General features: G+C 40.9%; 1 protein-coding gene and 1 pseudogene across 3 annotated transcripts in view; both read right to left on the bottom strand.

Moving 5' to 3' along the window:
* ARHGAP29 (Rho GTPase activating protein 29) overlaps nucleotides 1-3,717 on the bottom strand; it is a 73,831-nt gene extending 70,114 nt beyond the window's left edge. For both annotated transcript variants that reach the window (XM_080800005.1, XM_080800006.1), the window contains exon 1: nucleotides 3,513-3,717. The gene's annotated coding sequence lies outside the window, so the exon portion shown is untranslated. The remainder of the gene's footprint in view (nucleotides 1-3,512) is intronic.
* LOC308341665 (poly(A) polymerase type 3-like) overlaps nucleotides 3,509-22,464 on the bottom strand; it is a 119,348-nt pseudogene continuing 100,392 nt past the window's right edge. The window contains exons 3-4 of the transcript in view: nucleotides 6,290-6,359; nucleotides 3,509-3,889 (exon numbers count right to left, since the gene is read on the bottom strand). The product of the transcript in view is annotated as a poly(A) polymerase type 3-like (transcript). The remainder of the gene's footprint in view (nucleotides 3,890-6,289; nucleotides 6,360-22,464) is intronic.

Genomic DNA, 22,464 nt, shown 5'->3' with positions numbered 1-22,464 from the left:
ATGTTCGAGTATCCCTCTTTTAAAGAAAATATGGGAGAAAATCAGACACAATAAGCAACAACCACAAAAGAAAACACTGGTAAGCTGGATGTCATCAATATTTAGAACTTCTGCTCTTTGAAAAAAAAACTTAAGAAGTGAAAGACAAGCAACAAATTGGGAGAAAATATCTGACAAAGGAATTGTATCCAAAATATATAAAAAACTGTTACAACTCAATAAGAAACAAACAACCCAATAAATTAATGAGTAAAATATTTGAATAGAAACTTCGCAAAAGAAAATACACAAATGGGTAATAAGCACATAAAATAGTGTTCAACATCATTAGTAACAGGGAAATGCAAATTTAAACCCCAGTGAGATACCACTAAATGTCTACTAGAATTCTTAATTTTAGCTAGACTTAAATACCAAACTTTGGGTAGGAGGTAGAGCAACTAAAACTCTCACACAGTGCTACTAACGAGGTACCACTTTGGAAAACAGGCTGGCGGTTTCTTACACAATTAAACCCATTTACCATACAACCCAGCAGAAATGAAAACATATATTCATCCAAAAACTTGCACATAAATGTGCACAGCAACTGTTTTCCATGATAGTCTAAAACTGGAGAAAGACCACATGTCCATCAACAGATGAATGCATAAACAAATTATGATATAGCCTTACAACGGAATGGTATTTAACAACAGATATCCATGATATGGCAAAAATCTTAAATGATTCTCAAAAGCATTATGTTAAATGAAAGAAGCCAGGCACAAAAGAATATATACTGTATAATTCCATTTACATGAATTCTAGAAGATGATGAAACTAATCTTTAGTAACAAAAAGCATGACTGGTTGCCCGGGGACAGGAGTTCTGGGGTGAGGGTGGGGGAGTTCCAAATGAGCATGATGGAACTTTTTGGAGTGATGGCAATGTTTAAAGATCTTGATTACAGAGGTGATTACATGGGTGTACACGTTTGTCTAAACTCACTCAAAGTGTATAAAAATCTGATAGCATGTTAGTGGTCAATGAATATTAAATAAATAAATTCTAAAATTACAGAATGTTACATATGAGTAGTCCTTCAAACTCAACTGACTCCCTTCCTTAATACTTGTCAAACTATTTTTCATCTCCCTCTTTGGGAAGGAAGACTATGTTATTTAAAAACTTTCTCAATGACAAATATTGAAACATTTTCTAAGAAAAAGAAGAATTCTTATCTAAGGAGGCAGTATAAGCAAATGGCTCTTTTGTTTATCAGAGTAATAATAAAGACAAAGAAGGAAAGGTAAACACTCCACAAAAATTCTCATGTACCAAAACGTGTTCCTGACCCTCCTTTTAAACCTCCTTGTTTCTTTACACAATGTGTTCTTATGTACTGTGGCTCATCATCATCTGGAGCTGATGATGTTTTTAGTTTTTAGCAAACTAAAAACAAACAAAATAGCCTTCAAAGCAGAATCACAGAAGCTGATCACTAATATCCTGGTATGCATTACAGATAACCAGCAATTCTGTCCAGAAGGGCCTTTCTGCCTTCTGTGCTTACTGAAATTATTCTCTTAATTTCAATCTCACACACAACATCATTTCTTCCGAGAAGCCTTTTTATTCCCTTCACAGAAAATAAATCATCCCTCTACTTTCCTATAGGACATTCACTATACTTTTCTTGAGTAACCCAATATATTATGCCTTGGGCCCTATCAATTTGTAATTACCTATGAAAGCTTCCACAGGACCCTGGTCTAATGTACAGTGGGATGAAACTGACGTATTTGGGTGACTGCTGAATGAATCACCAATGGCATAGGAATGCAAATCCTTCCAGCGGGACTTCTGGGTGTGAGCTTTGTTCAACATAGGGCTCACTCCTGGGACCAACAGCAGTGGCTGTAGAAGCCCACATTCCTAGGTCAAGGGCTTCTACAGCTGGGAAGTGAAGGCACCGATAATTTAGGTGGATGTTCTATTTTAGGCAGCTGGGAAGAGTGGGAAAGACCAGCCACCACAGATTTGCTGAACAGTGCTGTCTCCATCTCAGCCAAAGTTCTATTTCCTACAGATTTGGGGACTGAAACGTTTTCTACCCAGGCCTACTTTACTTTCCTCCAAGTTCACTCTCAAACCCCTCTCAGAATCAGGAGACCAGAGCTATTCATATAATAAAGTTAATGAATTTTAGGCGTCAGGGCTTTTCACTTGCACTGTTTCTACAATCAGGGAGCATTTTTTAATTATGCATTTCTGGCAAACTGCTTAAAGAAATCTCTGAAGAAAGGAATCTAAATCTCCAAGATTCTCATAATTTGTTCTGACTTCTTAACTCATGAATTCTTTTTCCTGAAGAGAAAACCCCTTTCACAAACGGATTGAAGGTGCAAAGCTAATTCCCACTAAAAGGGGAAAGGAAAAGAGAAATGAGAAACAAAAGCTCGATGGCAATTCTGGCTCCATCACGGTCTTGGAAATTTCACCAAACACTTAACTATCCCCAAATGTCCAACATTAGAAGACTGAGGACATCAAAAAATCCCAAAACCCCAATATACAAAGGGGTAGTGGTAAAAACAAAAAACAAAAACAAATAAAAAACGCCTCACCCTCGTCTGTAAAGAGTGGTTGCGGTGAAAAAGCGAGATAGACCCTGCACAGAGCGGGTGGTGGAAAAGGGACAGTTACTGGGGCAAAAGAGGAGTACGGAGAGGGGAGCGGTGTGGAGAGTGGCAGAGAAGCACGAGCGGGGGCACTCAGAAAGAGAAAGTGTTTTTCTACCTACAGTTCTTCCCCCACCTCTCCAAATAATAAACAGCCTGGGCCTAGGTGACATAAGTGTGATAAGAAAAGGTAGATATGGAATACGAGATGTCTGTTATTATATCTCACCTTTGCGATTTGTCAGACTGAAATTTCAGAAACTGCCACCAAACTTCCAAAAAGATCCCCAAGCGAGGAAGACGAACGTGAAGTCCCAGTGAAGGACACCAATAGGTTAAGAGGTAAAGGAACCCCTGACCTGTGCACGGAGGCGATGAGGGCACGAAAGGAAGAAGGGCTTCAGGACGTTCCGGGGCGGGGGGGGGGGGGGGGGGAGGGGGGCGCGAGGGGCAGGGGGGGACATGGAACGCGATTTAAGTCTGTTCGGCGAGCCTCTCTGCGGCGGCCGCGCAGCGTCGCGTAACTCAGGACACCCATCCGGGGTACGAAGTGTCCGCGCAGCGACTGCTCGCGCCCTTCCCAGTTCCTCCGCTCCTGCCGCACCCCGGGCGCCGTTCGCCCCGTCGGACCCCTCCCGGACGACCAGGAGCACCGAGGACAAGAGCCCGACCCCCAGCGCAGCCCGCCGCCGCCCCGGCTCGGGGTCGCCGCGTGGGCCACCCACACGCTGGACCGCAACCCGCCCGCCGCACCGCGGACCACCCCAGCCCCGAGCCCCGAGCCCCGAGCCCCGAGCCCCGAGCCCCAGCCGCCGCGGCAGGACCTAGCGCCGCAGCCCCACACTCACCGCGGCGCTCCATCCTGCGTCCCGGACGCGGACGCCCGCCCAACACTCAGGGCCGCCGCCGCCTCCGCCGAGGGCTGGAGCTCGCCGCCCCCATCCCCCACGACCCGCGGACGCCCGGCCAAGCTGCCACCGCCGCCGCCCCAGCAGCTTCGGCCACCACCACGCCGCCGCGCTGGCTCCGCCCCGTTCGCTCCGCCCCGTTCGCTCCGCCCCCCGGGCCTCGCACCTCCCGCCCGGCCGCGGCCCGCCCCCTGAGGCCCAGCCCATTGGCCCGCACGCTCGAGCGGGGCGGGGCTCTGGCGCCCGGCCGCAGGTGGGGGCGGCTGCCGGCTCCAGCACGCGGAGCGCGGGTTGTTAGAGGCACCCCAGCGGGCAGGCTGTCCCCAACATTGCAGGACGTGTTAGCCACAGTGTGGGGCTTGCGGCACGACAGGCGGAGCGAACCTCAGGCACGAGTCACCTTTTGTATCGTCCAGCAGGTAGCAGATACTCTGTCCTTGTTTTTTTCTTGTTTTGTTTTGTTTTTTTAAAGATTTTATTTATTTACTTGACAGACAAAGATCACAAGTAGGCAGAGAGGCAGGCAGAGAGAGAGGAGGAAGCAGGCTCCCTGCTGAGCAGAGAGCCTGATGTGGGGCTCGATCCCAGAACCCTGGGATCATGACCTGAACCGAAGGCAGAGGCTTTAACCCGCTGAGCCACCCAGGCGCCCCTACTCTGTCCTTGTTTAAGTGGACATTTTTTTGGTGGGCACTGAATTTCTCCCAGTGGGCAATCTGATCTTCAACTTGCTTTGTCTGCCTTCTTCCCACACCTGCCTTCTCCTTTTCAGAACAAAAATACATGCTGTGCTAAACTTTAAAACTCACCCACTTTCTTCTATCTTCTGTTTGTCATTTTCAGAAAACTAAACTACACATAACATTATATTTTATATATAGTACCCGGCTCAGTAAATACTAGTTGAATGTATGTGCCCTGACTATGCTCCTTGCTTCTTAACCACCAAATGCTCCTTGAATAATGGGACTCATCCACGCTGTTGGGGAAACGAACAACCAAAATTAAAGCCTTAACTAGATGTTGGATCACACATCATATATGAAAAAAAGGAGGGCATTTCTATTGAATAGTTACAGTATAAATTAGTAACACTTAATAGCTCTGCCAGGAATACTCTTTCTGTCGTCTAGGCTGAGACAAAGCAGGTGGTTCATGAATACTTGCTGAATAAATGGGCAAAATTATAGGAATGGAATTTGAAAAAAAAAAAAAGAAAAAAGTCTCAATCTCATCCTCCCTTTAAATCTTTCTCAAATATACACCTGTCACAGTCTCCACTTTCATCATCAGTCAGGAGAAACATGATACTTGAAAGCATTTTCAGAGAAAGATGGTAATTCATTTCTGCCATAAAATAAATACAATTATTAACTGAGAAAGAATGAACATCAAAAATCTGTCATCTGGGAAAGATCTCTCATGTGTGTAGTAAAGAAAAGAAGGAGGAAAAGACAGTACCTCCACCAAATACTAAGAAAATGTCCCAGCTCATGGTCTTAGAAACTGACTTGTTCTTACCTGTGTTTCTTGGTTCAGGTGGCTCAGAGTCACAGTTTTGGGACACAAGGAATCACAGACAAAAATTCAGAGACATATTTGGATGCTGGATTAATAATGAAACTTTCTGACAGGTGGTATAATATTGCTATTATTCTATTATTGCTAATATTCTTTATTTACTAATTACAAATAATCACTCTGCTGATTGAAATGTTCTTCATTCTTTCCATGATAAAGAGAATACCACTTCTTCTCTTGAAGCTTTCCTGTTCTCTTCACTGAAAATCAATCCTCCCATTTGACATTATATGGTATATAGAATTCTATTTTTGTGCCACTTGTGATTTTTATGAAGTATTTTATTTGGTTGTATACAGATCTACAGTGTTATGTTACTTTGGCCTGTGTTCAATACAATAGGGACACCTACTAAGTATTTTCTGGAGAAATGTTGAGGGAATGACCGTGAGGCCAGAAATAAAAATCTTTCCAGGGTATTGTTTCCTTCCTTCTTTCTTTCCTTTTTTCTTTCTTTTCTCCCTCCCTCCCTCCCTCCCTCCCTTTCTTCCCTCCTTCCATTCCTACCTCCCTCCCCCCTTCCTCCCTCCCTTCCTTCCTTCCTCTCCTTCCTTTCTTTCTTTTCTTTTCTTTCTTTCTCTCTCCATAAGCTCGTCTCAATCTCTTGAAACTAGTGGAACCAAGTGCAATGGCCGCTTTTTAAAAGTAAAGCCTGCCCCAGGTACCCTGTGCCTCAAGTTGAAGGGCCTGATAATGTAGGCAGATGCTCCATGTGGCAGGAGGAGATGGGAATCCAGCTCCACAGGATAGTACAGTAGACAGGTGCTCTACCTCTCAGTCATGCTTCAGTGACAGTCTGTTTAGGAGAGTGCAGCATGGTCCACCAGACCTATCATATGTTTAATTATTCCACAAATACTTATTGAGTACCCCAATATGCCAGGCATTGTTCTAAGCACAGGAGTTTTATTAGTGAACTTTAAATCCACTTCCAGACTCTCCTCAACCATGATTAAATCCCTGGGAGAAGAGAAGAAATAATGGAAGCAGGTAGGGATGGCCCAAAGTCAGGCAGGTTCCCTGTCTTTGCTGTTGTCCTTGACCTTCACTGCAGGAGCATTTAGAAGGAACCACAGAGAGCCAAAAAGGCCACAATGAGTACAAAGGCTCCAGATTCCAAAGTGTACAAAACTCACCGAGCAGGTTATTAATCTTGATTCCATGATGGTTGTAATTGAGAAACAAGGAATCAATTCAGACCACATGCTGGAAACGAATGTGAAAGAGATTGCAAACATCCAAGAATTCTGTGTTGCCATCAAGAGAGTAAACTAAGATTGACTGAAAAAAATAAAGAAAAACTCCAGTGAGTATATGCATATATCATATTCATTTTATGTCTAAATTAACATATTAAATTTCATACCCCAGTTCTTTTCCATGTATTTTAAGTTCTCTGTAAGACATTTGATGACATGAACCTCTGCGCTTGCGTCATCACATACCATGACCTTACCTAATGTCCTAAGAACATGTGTAAGGAAACTCTCCCAATAATTAATGGTTGACACAAAATAATACTATTGGCTTAAAAAATTGAAGTATTGATGTTGTTGTTAATAAAGAGATGATGATGACAGTAATAAAATCTAGCCTTCCATGGTCTACTCAGTGGTAGATACTATCTTAATTATTCTTTATATTTAGTAAGTCATTTAGTTCTCACAAGCCTATGAGGTATCATTATCACCCCCAGTTTACAAATGAAACACTGAGGCACAAAACAAAAGAAGTTCAATAAAGAGTTTCTGCTGGACTTGAGTGCCTGAGTGGCTCAGTCAGGTAAGTATCCAACTCTTGATTTTGACTCAGGTCGTGATCTTGGGGTCCTAGGATTGAACCCTGCCTCAAGTCCTATGTCAGGCTATGTGTTCAGTGGGAAGTCTGCTTGAGATTCTCTCCCTCTGCACCCCCCAACCCCGGCTTGTGGATGCGTTCTCTCTTTATCTCAAATAAATGAATGAATGAATGAATAAATAAATAAATAAATAAAGTCCTTTTATTTTTTTTTAAAAAAAGAGTTTTTGCTGCACTTAAAGTCAACGTTAAGATGACGGTAAGTTGCTCTTTCCTTGGATTTCCTTGGGAATCATTCCTCTTATTCCTACTCAACCACTCTGGCCTTCTTGCTGTTTCCCAGATACCCCAAGGTCCCTCTTGCATAGAGCTTTTGCCTTTGCTGTTCCCTCTACCTGGACTGTATCCACATGACTTCCTCTTTGTTCCCTCCCAGTCTCCTGTTGTTCCCTATCATTGACGTATTCTCTGGCCAGTCCATAGAAAACAGTATTTCCCTTCTTTGATACTCCCCCATCTTTCTTACTCTGTTTTAAATATTGCCATATCACTTATCCCTCTACTGATTTGGTATAGTTATTAGTATTATTTTTATTTTCCCTTACGAGTGTCAGAAGTTAAGGTCCCTGGTGGAAGCGACTCTGCCTGTTTTGTTCACCATTGTATCCCCAGACCCTGGAAAAGTACTTGAAATTAATTAACAATGAAAAAGTTTAAGGAAAATAACATATACCCAAATACTAGGTTAATGTTTTGAAAAGATTAGTTTGTTAACATTTTGAAAATTTTAATCAGATAATCATATTGCTTTGTTTGTCAAAGATTTTACATTAGTTGCTCAGAACCAACATATTAACACATGACAAATTTAATTACTTCATCCAATCTCTATCTGAAAGAGCCACAAATAACTCTAGAATCTAAAATTATTTCCTTCCTTCTTTAAGTGGAGGGGTAAATATTTTCTACTACTGTTTTTCTTTCATTTATTCTGCCAAATCCTGATTTAAGAAAGCAAATACAGCTAGTCCTCACCTGTGAATTCTATTCCATGGTCAACATGATGCTTTGGAGTACATCCTGGCATTTAATCTCACCGAAACATTGTGAGATAGGAAGATGAGATCTATTTTTCCCAAGAGCATATCATAAATTTTTGGAATCAGAGTGATATTAGAGCTCATCTTCTCCATTCTCCTTTATTTTGTAAGGTAAGCCCAGCCCAGGTTTCCCAAAGATCATATGGTTAATCGTTGGCTTAATTCAGTTGGAACCAAGACCAGAGCTCTTTCTACACTGATAGATTAAGCCCTTAGACAGTCTGTAAGTCTATGAAATGAGATTAGAGCACTCACCCAACTCATTTTTAGTTTCATGTGTAAATATTTAAGCTATACTGACATGTTTAAATATGAAATTTGTTCTACAGATTTACTCCTATTATTTTGGAAGTCTGACTTATTAAGTTACTAAAATTAATGTCCTAAAAAAAATGAATGACTTAGCATGTATCCAATGAGGAGTTTGGTTTGTTCTTGAAGCAGAAAGTTGTCCTAAGACATTTTGGAACACACACACACACACACACACACACACACACACACACATTACTGCCTTGCTCCTAGGGAGAGGGCTGGCTGGCTTTAGGAAGGAGTAAAGCCCAATGGAAACATTGCTAATCTCTTTCTTTATCTACTTACTGAACAAATATTGCTGAACCCTGAGAAACAATGCTACCACTAGGGACTTTAATGAGTGTTTATCTTTCTAACTACATATTTATATAGGGGTGGCTGCCTGTGGCATGCTTGCCAGAGGATTGGGAAGTGGCTGCTTGTAAAAGTTGAAAAATATTTAGTTTTACAAACCTGTTTCAGCAAAGTCTCATTTTAAGTTTATTCAAGAGGAGGTTGCATTCTATAGCATCAGAAAAACTGTTATTATCTCATCATTTAGGTACCTGGACTTAAACTTTTTTTTTTTTTTTTTTTTTTTCTGGAACACCTGTGTAGCTCAGTTGGCTAAGCGTCTGCCTTTGGCTCAGGTCATGGGCCCAGAGTCCTAGGATCCAGCCCCGCATTAGGCTCCCTGCTTAGCGAGAAGTCTGCTTCTCCCTCTGCCTGCTCTTCCCCCTGCTTGTGCTCTCTCCCTCTCTGACAAATAAATAAAAATCTTTTTAAAAAATTTAAAAAACAAGCTATTTTATTCTGAAATTATCTTAGTAGCTGGGGCTTAAATTAGAAGGAAGAAAATACAAGGAAAAAAACTAGTCCTGTGAGTTAATAATCCTATTAACTCTTATTGGTGTCTGGAAATGTCTATAAACTCTTCTGTTTCAAAGACCTTGGAAAATAGTAATTGATTATCACTGATGGACTGGTGTCTTTTGTCAGTGATAGATTTGACATTGTTATTATGCTTGATGACGTACTCATTTTAGGATGCTTGTCAGTGTAATTAAATTTTGTCTGGGAGCTACATGGTCCTAGAGTATCTGAGGTCACAAACATAACCATATATGTCACTAGCCAGAAAGCTGATGAAATCCCTGTTATGTAACATCACTGAAACCATCAGCTTAGTATATTCAGGGTGGAGAACAAATGGAGTGGCAAACAAGCATCAAGACTGTAAGTTGGCTTACTTAGGAGTTAGCCTGAGTCTCGCTACAAGGTTTGAAACATGCATCTCTTGTGTGAATAGATGAAGAAAAATATGCTTAGTTGGAAGAACAAGATCAAGCCCACTTCTAATGACTTCCTTCTGGGTAATGACTAAGAATCAAGAGGGGGGAAAAAGGAATTCCATTCTGGAAGAATGACTAAAAGATAAAACAAGCTTATCAAGAAACCAGAATCTAAGGAAATGAGTAGACCAGTAGACAAGAAGTCTTGATATAGACCTTGGAATTACTTAGATACTAAAATAAGTAGAAGCATAGAATGTGGGTCAAGGAAGAGTGGCTTCTAGAAGGACTCTTTGAAGATGTTTCATGAAGAACTGGTATTTTAATCTACACAAGCTTTTTTTGAACACCGTGTCAGTGAAATGGAGCTGCCAATGTCAGTAGCAATGTTATATTCATGAAATAGTGTTTGAAGTGCTATGAAACTGAAGGGGCTAGGTGGTTTTGGTAATGGGGGTGGGGCAAGACTGGAGGGGGAAGGAGAAGATAAAGGACATAGCACAGGGAAAATTTCTTGAGAGCAAAGATCACTGATTTATCTTATAAGGTATTATGGGCAGAATTGCATTCCCTCAAAATTCATATGTTGAGGTTCTAACCCCTCATACCTCAGAATGTGACTATATTTGGAGATAAGGTCTTTAAAAGGGCACTAAGTTAAAAATGAGGCCATTAGTGTGGGCCCTAATATATTATGACTGATAATCCTATAAGAAGAGAAGATCAGAGGATGTCTGGGTGGCTCAGTTGGTTAAGTGGCCAACTCTTGATTTCAGCTCAGGTCATGATCTCAGGGTCCTGGCCTCAAGCCCTGCATCAGGCTCCAACTCAGAGGGGAGTCTGCCTCAGGATTCTCTCTCTCCCTCTCCCCCTCACCCCGCTCTCATATGCTCTCTCTCTCTCTCTCTCAAATAAATAAGTCTAAAAAAAAAAAAAAAGGGAAGATTAGGACATAGAAACACACAGACCATGTAAAGACACCCAGGGAGACCCTGTGAAGACACAGGGAGAAGACGGCTATCTAAAAGCTGAAAGAAACCTCAGAAGAAACCAGCCACACCAAAACCTCGATCTCAAACTTTTAGCTTCCAGAATTGTGAAAAAATGAATTTCTGTTAAACCACCCAGTCTGTGGTACTTTGTTATGGCATCTGCAGCAAACCAACACACAATACCATGTAAGTTCTAGGAATCAAATAATAATACCATTAATAGGTTCTAGTTCGACCCAAGACCATTTCCTTCCCCTGCCCCATAAAAATATGAAGTCCAAGTCTGGCTGAATGTTGCCATTATCTAACTCTTCAAGAAGGTATTTCTTCTTCATAATATTCGCAATGAGTCAATATCACTCCTACTCTGGGGTGTAGGCCAGGATGTGGCCTCATCTCCATTGTAATATTGTCATTAAAATCAGAAGGCAGGATGTTTACAAGCCTGCTGTTCTGTGAGTATTTTCAGTAGGAGGAGATTGGTTTCTGCTCAGAGTTTAAGAGATGATCTGGTCTTTTCATTTGTATCTAACAAGAGGAAGATTTAGAGGGGCAATTGTAATACCACCACTGCTGCTACTGCAATTAGTATTGGTAGCCAGCTAATAATAGCAATTCCTTCACATTTCTTCATTCATAATAAGAGCTTAAAAGATGTTCATTCACTTTTCTATTTATTCTTTCACAGCATTTCACAGCGTACGAAGCTCTATCACATAGGTTACCTCAATTTATCTTCAAAACAAGTCTGTGAAATATAAATTATTTTTATCACGCTTATTCAGATTTCTGATAAGAAAGCTGTATCTCAGTGAGGGTAAACTATTTTACCCAAAGTTGCACAATCAGTTAATAGCAGAGATTGAACTCAAAACAAGGTCACCTATCTCTTCAAGCAGGACGCTTTCCAACTCACCCACCAGCTCTAAATAATCCTATCCCATACCATAAGTTTCAAATAATCTACTTTGATCAAGGAATGACATTTTCTCTATATTTCTGTATTATGTTTATTTCTGTACATCAAATATTCTACGTAATAGAGAACTTTGACATTTATTATATGTATTATGCTTATTTTACAAATGCTACATAAATAAACATTTTGCACATATAAATGAGCAGAAGAGAAACCGCCTCAATAAATTACTTCTCCCACCACTGGCCTTGGTTCAGAATTTCTAAAGAGTGAGTACTTACAAATTAAAAAAAAAAAAAAAAAAGAATTATTAGAAGATACTTCCTCTTACATACAGAATTCAAACTACCAATACCCAGGGATAGATTAGTACCCAGTACTAATCTTTAGATACACTACAGTGTATTTATTTTATAATGTATATAATTCATTTTACTTGGGGTGTACGTGTGTGGAATGGAGAGGTGACAGCATTATTTTAAAAGAATATGTCTTTTGATCTTTATGCTAAACTTACAAGCAAACTTTTGGAACATAATCCAGTCATTGGATGGGGACTTCTTAAAAATTCAGAATTTTCAAAGAATTAGTTTATGTTCCTCTTAAACCAATCCTTTTATGATTCAGAGGGCACTTCAAGAATCTTACAATGTCAAAAAAAAAAAAAGAATCTTACAATGTCTGTAGATTATTGTGACATATATGACATAACCCAATGATATATGACCTATAGATGCAAAGAAGGACTAATTAATGACATTGGATATTGACAAAGTATTAATGACATTACTATGTTACTATGCTGTTGGAAATTCTATAAGAATCCCTGATAGCTCGTGAATGAAGTCCAGCATATGCATTGATTGATGACTCATCCCATATTCTTTCCTTCCTAGAGAAGGAAGATGATAGACGCCCAGATCAGAGATGTTTGATTGTGGTGACACAGGGCCAATTACTGGGCATGATATACAAAGGTATTAAAATAGAGGTTGAAAATTCAAAATCCTAGAGGTAGGGGCTAACTGACAGAGCCAGAAGGCAGGCATTCATTCCTACTTAGCTCCGGAACACTGGGGTAATGGGTAGGGTGACCAACCATGTATCCCTATTTGCCTCAAGCAGTTTCACTTAAAGCCTGTTGTTCAGGCATAATTATTATCAGAACCTCCTCTCACTCTCAAAAGTGCTCCAGTTTGTAAAATATGGTATATAGACACTCTATTCATGGGAAGATTTAGGCATAATATTGCCTGGTCTTCTGATTTTCCAACTCAGAAATTTGGGTTTTTAAAGAACATCTTTGTATTTTTAACGTAGGCAACAAATTCCAAATTTTTAAAAGTATTGTCAAGACCAACGAAAACTCATGAGGGGCAGAATCTGGCATGGAATCCACCAGTTTGTAACTTCTAGGTTAATATGTCTGGCTAATATGAGAGTGCTCTTTGGTTTGCCCTGTGGAGAATTTGTCCTTCATGTGGCTGGTAAGAAAAGGTCTTTGGATACTTCCTACATGGGAGGGCATTCTTGCTCTTGGAAGTTCCAGTAGAAATCAGTGTGGGCTTCATGAGTTAAAAGGCCTGATATGAGCAATTTGGGCCAGTTATTGTAGCCTTTAGTAATGATTATAGCTAGCACTTCACATGTACTAAATGTATTACATAGATGATCTCATTTACTGTTCACCATAGTTCTACAGGGAAGATATTAATTATCTCCATTGTCCTAATGAGGAAACTGACATTTAAAAGACAAATTACCCTGAAAAATGTCCTCCAACAAGTAGGTGGCAAAATCAGGACCTGAACTCTTGTCAAAGTTGACTCCAAAGCCCATATCTTTATCCTCAGTGTCTATGGCTTCCTGAGGGAGAGAGATCAACGTTTTTCCCCTTGGGACACTTTTTCATTTGAGTGAATCCGTTTTGATCTCTTGTCACTATGGAAAATTATAATCTTGACTTTGGATCTATAAGAAGACATTTTGTTGCTTTTATTCGGGGCTTTAGGCCAGAGGCCCAGTGGTTCAGTGGTTCAAATCTTAGAATGGGGGAGGGGGGGCTCCTTGGAAGTTTAGAGCCAAAGTTCCAGTTAGTTATAAGCAGTGTTCATTTGTCAGATGTCCCTTCTGCTCAGATTGCTTGAGAATCTATGGTGATGATAGGCAGTTGGTTAAAGATTTAAGGTTTCATGATCTTAGTCATCTCTGTATCCTGTACCCATTTTAGAAATATAAATAAGAAATAGACCTCACCCAATGGAGACTAAGAAAAGCATAGGATTTTCTTTCCATTATTTACTTGACCAAAAATTGGGGAATATTTAACATGTTATACTGGGTTGGATTGTGTGGCCCCAAAACTCATGTCTGTCTGGAACTTCAGAATATGACTTTCATTGGAAAAGGGGTCTTTGCAGATGTAATTTGTTAAATGAGGTCACACTGGATTAGGGTGAGCCCTAATCTGATGACTAGAATCCTTATAAGAAGAGAGGAGATGGCCATATAAAGATGAGTAGATTAGAGAAATGCAACTGTAATCCAAGAAGCACCAAGGACTGCTGGCAACCATCAGGAGCTAGGAAGAGGCAAGAGTATTCTTCTGTAAAGCCTTCAGAGGAAGCATGGTCCTACTAATGTCTTGATTTGGGACTTCAAGCCTCCAAGGCTGTAAGAGAATAAATTTCTATTGTTGTTGGTTTTTTTTTTTCATTTTCATTTACTTATTTACTTACTTTCATTTACTTTACTTTCATTTACTTACTAGATTTCATTTACTTATTTTAGAGAGAGAGCATAAGCAGGGGCAGAGGGAGAGAGAGAAGCAGACTCCCTCCTAGCAGGGATCTTGATGCATGACCTGAGCCAAAGGCAGATGCTCAAGTGACTGAGCCACCCAGCTGCCCCACAGTTCTATGGTTTTAACCATCCAAATTTGTGGTAATTTGTTACAGCAGCCACAGGAAACCAGTTCTCATGTTAAAGAAAAACATTGAAATACTGTGATGCCCATTCAGAATAAAATGGAAGAATTTTGTTGACTATTTAAATTCAGGATCCCGAAGTCAAAAGTTCAGAAAGTATTTCCTAACGCACTGTTAGGTAATGAATATATTCTTCAGGGAGGCAAAATTCCCTCCCTAGATATGGGGAAAGCATCTGTGGAATTTCAACAGAAGACCAGAGGCATCCAGTGTGTTCATTCAAAATGGCTCAGTTCTAAGCTACTCTTGACCAAGACTGGTTGTGATAGGAAGCTCATTAACCAATCTACTATTCCAAGTCTGAAATCCAATACGGCTGGGATGAGCCATAGACATTGGAGTGTGCATTATGTGGTAGTCTTTTCCCATTTTCTGCCGTGTATGCCCTGTCTGGCATCTGACTCAATTTCTCTTATGGGACTATGTTTCCCACAACTTCACCAGCTTTCATTTCTCTAAGGGCAGATTCCTGTCTTACTCTAAGCTCTGGCTAGGGTCTGTCTCAAATTAGATGGACTCTGTGCGACCAGGGAGGAATCTCTTATACTTTCAGTTCTTAGAATGCCCGTAGTCCATTCTGAGAAAAACTAGCCACAGTTTCCACCTCCTGCACCCAGCTGATTCTACCACATTTGCCTGTCTTATCCAAGAGCAGCCAATTTCGGGCCTATCAATGTTCTATGAAGTAATCAGGCAGGAGGGCCCTACCCAATGAGGAAAAAGGTAAGCAACAGCACAAATAAGATCTTCTATGTTAGAGAGTTTAAGTCTCTGGAGAGCCCCTGCTGTTGGTAGCAGGGACAGAGGTTGGAAAGACACAGAAAGTAGAAACAATGAAGGCAACAGATGGCATTAGTGAGCAGAAGCCATGAAACAAAAAGAACACATGAAGTTGGCAGTAAAAGGCAGGAACAGTGAAAACAGGCTAAGTGTTAAAGAGACGGGGCATTACAGTCAGGTTGATGGGTGCTCAGGATCTACTGGACCCCTCAAGCTAGCTGCATTGTATTCTAAAGCAGCTTCTAGTTTTTAAATGCTGTTCTGTCTCTGTGAAGCACAGTTGTACATCTTTCATCCCTGTAACACCATCTTATCCATCTGACTCCTGCCATTAACTAGGTAAACACCTCTCTATTCTTGAAATATTAAAAAACCGGTCTATGAAACCACCATGTGCCAATGCCAAGTTCCATAAGATTAGAGTTCTTGGATACCCTCACAGTGATCCCAAGTATCCAATCCCCCATTGGACATTGACACTTGGCCTGCTCATTACCATAGCTTGGCTAGGACTTTTTACCCCAGTTCTGCTCTTTCTCTTCTCCCAATCCACTTGCTGTAGAAGTTCTGACATGCCTTATAAATCAAGAGACATGGGTTATAATACTGGTTCCATTCAGCAATGTAGTAATAAATATTTGCACTGGTTTCACCAAAGTTTGGTCTCACTTGTCTTTACTGTGTTATACAAATGGGTCAAATGTAGCTACATCTTAACAGAATTAAAGATCTCAGTAATTTAGAAGTCAAAGATTTGGGGTCTTCTTTGTCCAGCTTATCTGCAATCAGAACCCAAAGTGCTCTAAAGATAGAAGACTTGCAGACCGTGTGTTCATGCATTATTTTGTGGTATGATTATGAAGTGTCAAACAAGGAGGTAGAACTCCTGAATGTAATGAATTTCTCCCCATGCCCTAATTCTGCTTAGGTATTATATGGTATGTTTCTGTTTTCTGTTTATAATAACACAGGTTCATTTTAGAAAATTGGTGAGAATTTTAACACAATCTATAACATCCCTACTCAAGACAGTGATTATTAATGCCTTAGTATTCCTTGTTTTAGTTTTGTGCATTTGAAGATATATATATTTTTTTCACAAGGCTGAAATTTTCCTATGTATACCACTTTCTACTTCTCTTTGTTTTGTTTTATTTTGCTTTTGCTTTCCCACATAGCATTTTACAACATAAGCATTTCCCCATGCCATTTAGGATTCTTCAAAGACGTGATTTAGTGTGGTCACATAGTGGTTCATTTTCCAGAAGTTCCTTACATTAGCCTACCATTGAATGTTTATATTACTTCTAATTTTCCTTAGCATGCATAACAAGATGGTGAGCTTTCTTGTACATAGAGCTGAGTTTGTATCAATCCTTATTTTCTTAGACTAGATCCCTAGAGGTGGAAGTTTTGTTCAAAGGCTAGGCATATTTTTATGGATCTTTTGACATATGGCCAAAGTGGTCCCTGGAAAGAATGTACCTCTTTACAGTCTTGGCAGTGGCATATGAGAATGGTATCTGAATACAGCAGCATTTGATTTCTTGCCCCCAGGAGGTAGGTTAAGTCCCACTGAGCCTTGGAGTTTTTGCTGGCTCCTCCCTGAGTCCTTCTTTGTTAGGTTCCATACTGGCCCTCATCTCAACCCCACTGTTCATAATTAGCATCCAGATGTTCAAAGCCTGCCTCTTCCATCCCAAGACTGGGAAGGCTTTTGTTAGCAAGAACATGAATAACATTGCCCTACTGGTCGGTGCAAGTCTGGAAATGGTCTTTGGTTCTCAGACTGAAATAAGACCCAGGTGCTTCAACATATTTAGGCAATCATTCTCCCTGGATGCCCCTGGGTGCCCCACTATAGCTCTCTTCTACTTGCTTCTCTTGCACCTTTGGGTTTTTTTTTTTTTTTTTTTTAGATTTTATTATTTATTTGAGAGAGAGAGAGCGCGCACACACATGCGAGCACACAAGCTGGGGGAGGGGCAGAAGGAGAAGGAGAAAACAGACTCCTTGCTGAGCAGGGAGCCTGACTTGGGGCTTGATTCCAGGACCCTGGGATCCTGACTTGAGCCCAAGGCAGATGCATAACCAACTGAGCCACCCAGGTTCCCCTCTCTTGGGCTTTTGAGTTCACTCGGGAATCCCACCTTATACCCCACGATCAAGCTGGTACCTGCTTTCCCTGCATCTCTTGGTTTGCCCCATTTCCTGGGGCTGAGCTATCTCTTGCTCTTCCCTACCTCCTATTGGATAGATTTCCTTGAATGATTTAGCTTTATATTTCACAATCCCACATTGCAACAATCTTCCATCCCATCACTCCTTGTCTCTGCCAGAGTTCAATGAGACCATTCCCTTTAGCTCTTCCTCTATGTTAGTTGCCCCTTTGACCTTGACATCCATGAAATGGGCCAGTATTTCCTATACCATTGCTTGGTCTTGGTCTCTTACTGCCAACCTCTCCTCTGGGAAGCCAACTCTGCCCTAGCTTTGCCCTTGACTCTGGCAGTCCCTCTCACTTTGATTCAGAGTTGCTTCTCTGTTACCAGAATGCCCTGGCCCATGTGCTACAAGTCCAGTGAGAAGCTGACAGCTCAAGGCCTTGCTTCAGGATATTAAGAGAGTGTACTAAATGAACACTGAAGGGCTGTGGCATCTTGCCAGTTTCATCTTAATAAATTCTGTTCCACTCCCCAGGCTTATCCCCTCCCTGCTCAATATCCATTTGGTCCTTCCTATCTCCCATTTATTTAGGCTCCATCTCTGGCATCAGCACCTTGGTTGACCTTCCCTCTGGCCTCTGGCCCCCCATGCAATACCTCTGTTCCCCACTTGGCTCTTTCCTCCTACCTTGGCATTACTGGCCTGGTCTGGTTTCCCTTTGAGCTGTGTCCATAAGCTGTCCTAGCAGGGATGTCCTGGCATTCCTAAGGGCTCTGCCTCCTCCTGGGCTTGGCCCTGCTCCAGAAGCTGTAGATGCAGGATATTTTAACCCCTCCAATCTCGGTTTTCTTTTGAGAAGATAAGGCATAATAGTTGAATATGGGTAGCTCAAACTCAGACCATCCCTTTCCAGCAAATCCTTTCCAGGGACATACTTTGGGAAGAAGGAATGTGGAGAATAGGAACAGTCACTTAGATCTGAAGAAACTCTAAGAAACAGACGATTAGTTATTGTCTAGAATGTCCTGATCCTCTCCCTATGGGATGTTCTTAGCCAATTCCAGAACGTCAATTGATTGGGAACTACCACAGTGCTTTCATCACACAAATGGGATCTCCTCTCCTAGCTGTTGCTGCCTGCTCCTGGAAGCCCTGGTAACTTTTTCCTTAGAAAAAAGTCCACCTGCTTCAAGGGTTGGGGGTGGCACTTTTTCCTTAGAAAAAAGTCCACCTGCTTCAAGGGTTGGGGGTGGCACTTTTTCCTTAGAAAAAAGTCCACCTGCTTCAAGGGTTGGGGGTGGCTTGTTGCCCTAGTGAGTGCCACAGGGCCAGGGGCTATTCACTAATGGGGGGCAAGAAACCAAGAAAGTGAAGAGATGTCTCTTGGTTTGTGAAGACAAAATCCCAAAACCCAGAAGGGTCTGGTGCCTTTCCACCCTGGCAACTGTGACAGACTTGGCATGGCACCAGGAATGCAGATGTAGGGAGATTGGGAAGAAACACTCTTCTTGTTTCTGGTCGATTTCATGAGCCAGCAGACAAGGCTCATGGTGGTATTCTTTCTGATCAAGCTGCTTTTGATTAAAAGAAACTGAAACCCCCTCAGAGTTCAGGCAAATGGAATGAGAGGAAAGCCTGGCCCTTCTAAGGGAAAGCTAGCAGGAAAGTAGAGGATTACAGGCTAACTGACATGGCCAGAGCAGTGGGTCAGCCAAGGCTCAAACGCCAGGCACTAAATGGACACTGGTCACTGTCATTGGCCTCCTTCTGTAATGCTTATTCCCAGGCTCCCTCCTGCTTAAACAAAGACTAGGAACTCCCAAAGCTTGTGCTACTCCAGAAACAGCCCTCAACAGTCAATATTGCCTCAGCTCCAAACTATGCTGAGGAATCAGCTTTGAGTGGGATTCTGAATCTCTCTCACTTAGGGACTAACTTTTCCTGAATGTTGTGCTTACTGTATAGATCTAAGAGCTAATAATATCTTTGCTCTTCTACTCTCTTCTCCTCCCTAGTTCAGGAACTGGGCCCTTAGTGCTATGGCCTTTGCTTCTCTTCATCTGCACTGTGGTGGCGTACAGAGCATAGAACACAGAGGGATGCTGGGAGAACAAACTTACTCCGATAACTCTGGTTCTAAAAGAGGTCCATGGAGTTCCTGTTAGCCCGTCCTTACTAAATTTATGATAGCTTACTTCTCAGTATTCATTATCTCCCCAGCATTGGAGTTTCCTATTCTTAGATTTCTGAATCAAACTTTCAGGTTCCAAAGACAGATATACAAATAAATTATTTAAGACAACCTATCATTAGCTCCTAAAGGAAAGATATTCATTGTCATTCTTTAATCTTTACAGCACTGGGCCTCTTATGCATGAGGAAACCAAGGCTCATAGAGGTGAAGTGACTTGCCCAAGGTCACATGAGTTAATGGTAGAGGCAGGACAGGAACTCAGATCTTCTGTCTTCTGTCCAGGAATCTTCCCATTATCCTATCATGCCATCCTTAGCATTTGGTTCACTTTGGCTTATGCAACCCTGTCTCTTGAGTTGAAATGACTCTGTAGCTCAGAAATAGTCCAGTTGCCTCTATAACTGTTTCTAATGTCTTGGTTTCCAAAGGCAATAGTGTCACAAGATTTGAATGTGGTTATGACCATAATGTCCTTATGTCACCATTTCTTATGTTCTGTGGCCAAGTAACAGTGCAATGTGATCATCAAATCCTACTTACATTTTTCTTCCGTTCTTGTGAAGATTTAACTCACCTACATTTTTTTCTCTCATGATAGACACAAATGTAATAGTAAAATGTAGTAGGGGCCACCATCAAGAGTGAGATGGTGGGTTGTGACATGAAACAAATCTGAGATCATATCCTGACCATTTTATGATTATTGCAGTCCTTTGAACTACCTCCGTCTTCACTATATAACAGGAAACCTTGATACTCAAGCTACTAGATGATATAAGTGCATTTCTTCGGCCTCCTGGCAGTGTCAATATTTGTTCTGTTGACTTTTCTCTCTTTCTCTAGCTCTTTTAGTTGTTTTTACCTTGTATAGGCTTTAGGTAAACATAGGCTTCTTTTGACAAACAGAAAAGAATAATGAGTAAATTTCATTAATTATAGTTCTGTTTTATATTCTGATTTTTAAATGAATTATGTCTGTCTTAATTCAGATAGTCATTTTAATTATAACCATTGAAACTCTGAGTTTAATTAAAATATCTGTAATATATTGCAAGACCTATAGACAATATTAGATACGTTAATTTCAAAGATATCCACTTTACTCATTCCCTCTCCTTTAAGTTTTTGTTCATTTAAGTTTTTGTTCAAATCTCACCTAGTTAATGAGGTTTAATCTGGTCATCCCATTTCATTCTCCACCTTCCCACGCTCCTGCCACCACCTCCACCACGTCCACTGGCACTCCTGAATCATTTTATCTTGCTCAATTTTTTTCCATAGCACTTATCACCACTTAACATACTATGTAATTTTGTTATGTTTAATGTGTGTTTACACATGGGGAGAATTTATTTTCTCTTCCCTCTCCCCCCATCTTTCTCTCTCTCCCCCCCTTCCTCTCTCTCTTTCTCATTAATAGTTCTCAAGTGCCTACAATAGTGCCTAAGACATAGATATCCAATGAATATGGTAAATATTAATGTTTGTTAAATGAATACACTGGCATATATGTCCTTAAGCAGGTCTATTTAGAACTACCAAATGACTATCTTCCATAGTAAAAATATAGGCAAATCTCTGAGCCATTATCTGTCTTTTCTTATTTTCCTGCTAAGCTAAACTGGACTTCAGTAATAACTATTTATCTATACCTGCATGTGTATATATGTGTACACACCTGCACATATATAATATGCATATAAATGCACATACATACACGTATGTAAGAAGATCAGGTTTTTGTACAGTGCAATCGATAACTTTTAAACCTGTCAACAGAGTGTAATCCTTTCCTATTTTGAGGCAATGAATGTTTACTTTTAAAGACATGGATGTTTTATCACATATCTCTGGGGTGAATGCCCCAGGGTGAAAGTCCAGAAAAGGTTCCTTTTCAAAACCCCCAGAGTTGAGTCCAGGTTTGGCCCTGATCCAGTTAGACAGCTGGCTCATTCTCCACATTGATGCTTGAATATGGAGCATCATTTTAGAGGGAAGCTCAGAAAGAATCTGCTTTTATCTCAAGTTAAGTTGTTACTTGCTGTTTAGCCCTGGCAGGCTGACTTGATATATGTTCACAAACATTCATTTAATCAATTTATTTATTTCCCATTCTTTGTCAGGCATTGGGCTAGGTCCTGGTTATATGCAGTGGAAGGACAAAGTTCCTCCCTGCAAGGAATCCAATCTAGAACAGTAATAGACAAGTGAAAAGACAATTACAATGCAATGTAAATGTCTCTTTACAGCTGACAACAAGATGTTAAAGGAACACAAGGGGTTAGGATATATTCCTGGTCTCTAAGTAATGCAAACCACTGCCAAGTTCACCCTGCAATAACTAGATTTTTGAGATTGGATCAGCCCTTTTGACTACTCTGAAGTAGCAATTGCTCATGGCCAGGAACAGAGGGAGCAAAATTCATTATCATTATTATTATTATTATTATACTTAATGATAATGATGACAGTGAGGGAAAGAGTTTACAGAGCAAGGAAAACAATCTTACTCATAACTAAAACAACTCAAATTAAAATAATAATGCAATTGATTTGTTAAATATTGAGCACCTAGTAGGTGCCAGAGTTGTGGAAAGTGCAGGAGGTTCAGCAGAGACAAAAACCTACAGAGTTGTGGCTCTCAAGGAGCTTATATTCTAGTAGAGAAGACATAAAAAATGAATAAATAATAGGTAGGTGCATGAGCTTATAATTAGAGTCCTGGATAGAGTCCAATTGCAGTGGGCCCATTGGGCCCATGGATCCAAATGGGGGTCATTTCCCTGTTCT

Source organism: Martes martes (genome assembly GCF_963455335.1).
Source record: "Martes martes genome assembly, chromosome: 4".
Lineage (NCBI taxonomy): Eukaryota > Metazoa > Chordata > Mammalia > Carnivora > Mustelidae > Martes > Martes martes.
The sequence above is the reverse complement of the archived record's forward strand: the minus strand, read 5'-3'. Positions and strand labels throughout refer to the sequence as shown.